Below are 2,658 nucleotides of genomic sequence, written 5' to 3'. Positions count from 1 at the left end.
CGCGCCCCTCAGAGCGGGCTGCGGTTGGCGGAGCCGGTCCGCCTCTCTTCTCCCCTCCCCTCCTCCCTGCCCGCTCACCGCCCCGCGGGCCCCGCCCCGCGGCGAGCGGGACTCGTGCAAAGGTGCGCTTCACACGGCGCGCGCGGGGGGCGGGGCTTGCCTGCGGGCCGCGCCGCGGGGGAGGGGCCGAGCCGAGCCGAGCCGTTCCATTGCGGAGAGCCGCGCGGGGCGGGGTGAGGGGGGCTTTGTGACGTCACGCGTGCGGGCAGCGGGGCCTTTGTGACGTCGCGCGTGGCCGTTGCGGGCAGCAACGCCCGCCCGGTGGCGGGGCCGAGGTCGGCGGGGCCGGCGGCCCCTTGGGGCTCCCCGCTCCCCGCGAGCCTCTGGCCGTGCTGAAGCCCCTCCTTTCAGCTGGGTGTTTTTTCTTTCCGCCGGGTGACAGGCACGAGAAGGAGCAGCGCCGTCCTCGCCGGTCCCGAGGCTGTAGGAAGGGCTGTGCGCGGCCGCGGCCGCTCCGTCCCTGCCTGCTCGCCGAGGAGGAAGCAGCCGGCGGTCGAGCTGCTCAAGCCCAGCACCCATCCCCAGCCCGAGCAAATCMCTGTTCCCGTTTTCCAGCTGCCGGGTGCTTCCCAGCTGTGTGTCCATCCCCACAGCTATGTCTCGCAGCCCCGTGCACTTCCCCCGGCCTCCCCTCGACACCAGAGAGCTTCTGAGCCCCACAGTCCGGGCATCGCTGAAACGTTGCGCTCACAGCAAGTACGGAAGAAAATAATACTACGCTTAGGTCTAACTCTCACAAATGCAACAGCCGCCTTTTTTTGTTTCCCCGTCACCACCGTAGAGCCAAGAGAACGAATCCATTGATCGCCTGAAGTTTTTGAGCTGCCAGTGAAAGCAAAGCAAGAGGCGAGATTGGTGGGGCGACAGGTGGGGCTGGGGTGGTGCCCGCGGGTTTGGCCCTTCGCTCCTTGCAGCCTGAGCAGTAGGGGTTTTGGTCGTGGTTTCACCTTCAGAGCCACTGAGCAGGAAGAAAGGTGGTTTTCTGGGAGGCAAGGTGATCTTCCTTGCAACTGGCTGTTAATTCGATTACTCACATAGCAACAAAGTTATTGTTATGTTGAATGCATTAAATATGTTATTCTTGTCAATCTGTGATCTTTCCTGTGCCCCCTAATACCTTATTGCACCTGGACGCCCCCCTAATCCCCCTGCCCCAGCCTGAAAATCACCAGCCAGGCACTGTCCTTACTGTGTCGTGGGCACATCTCTGTTCTGGGGTGCGGACACGTGGTTCTCCATTTCCATTAGTTGTTTCTTCCCTGTACAGAGCCCTAAACTATTGGATAAGCGTTATGAAGCTTTTTAAAACATATAACTAGGAGTAGCAAATATTAAGAAGTGGTATCTAATTACTTCTTTCATTCCTATATGTAGAATCAGTGAGCAACTAATAAAAATTTAATCAGTGTTTTGATATCATCATTCCTGAACATCCTGGATGCTCCTACTCTCTGCATGGTAAACATTTTGGTCATGCTAAAAGCTTCTGTTTCATATCCTTGAAATGGCAGCAAGTTCATCATTTCACATCTTTTCATGAATTTGTTTTTCCATTTTTAATTTGTCTGAGCAGGACTTAGGGCATGTGTGCCTCAGCCCACTGCAGTGAGCTGAGCAGCACATCAAATGGGAAGGATCCAGATGAGCTCTAGCAATGACTCCTTACTTTATCTGCCACATTCCACGGGGCCAACCAACAAGGTAGCAAGAAAGAAATTGTCCAAGGATGTTCCATGAGTGGAAAATGGAGCAAGAGGAAACAAATAGCCATAGCTATTTGTAGCTGTACAGCTACAGCTGTATGTATGACTATATGGAGGAAGTGAGAAAACTGTGATGCTCCACAAAGAAGATGTAATGAGATTGCAAAAGCCTGTTGCTCTGCTTGGAGTTTCTGAAGGGGCTATGATTCAGGGTCTATGCAAAGGTCCCTGACAGCTGGAGCTGGAAGCTAGTTTCATTTCATTAGTAAGGTGACAGGAGGTGTTGACACTTCCACAAAAAAAGAGTATCAACAAGCATAACCGAGACCTTGGAACTGGCTTCCGCTACACTCAGCGGAGTCCCAGTGAGTCCACATCTGTTTTCCATGTTGCTCTCATCTTTGCATGCTATTCCCTCCTCTTCCCTTACTCTACAGTGTCATGTTCCTTGCATTACAGACACAGCTTAGGCACTACAGTTGCTGCTGTACTGACCTATGGCCCTGAACCCCATTTTTTGTGAGACTGTTTATATGTCAAAATCTAGGTCTGCTACATTTTCAGTTGTTCAGCTGTAGGAAACCATATGGAATGCTTTAATGACCATGGTAAACACTACTGTAAGAGAGGCAGTAATTAGATTGCTATAACGTTCTTCTCATGTACCTCCCTTCCCGTATGCCATAATATCATTTAATAAGATGTTATATGTAGTCAGGAAGCTGACCATCAATTATGCTAAAATGGAACATGCCCATGTTCTCTCCTTCTCGCCCCCACAAGAAGCCATTAGTTAATAAGGAAGGATTATCAGAATTTAGGAAATATGGGTCAAAAAAACTACTACAGCTTGAACCCTTTAAAATTCCTGCAGATAGGGAGGGTTATCATTTTA

Source organism: Apteryx rowi, unplaced genomic scaffold, assembly GCF_003343035.1.
Source record: "Apteryx rowi isolate R43461 unplaced genomic scaffold, aptRow1 scaffold_34, whole genome shotgun sequence".
Lineage (NCBI taxonomy): Eukaryota > Metazoa > Chordata > Aves > Apterygiformes > Apterygidae > Apteryx > Apteryx rowi.
Note: the sequence above shows the minus strand (reverse complement) of the source record.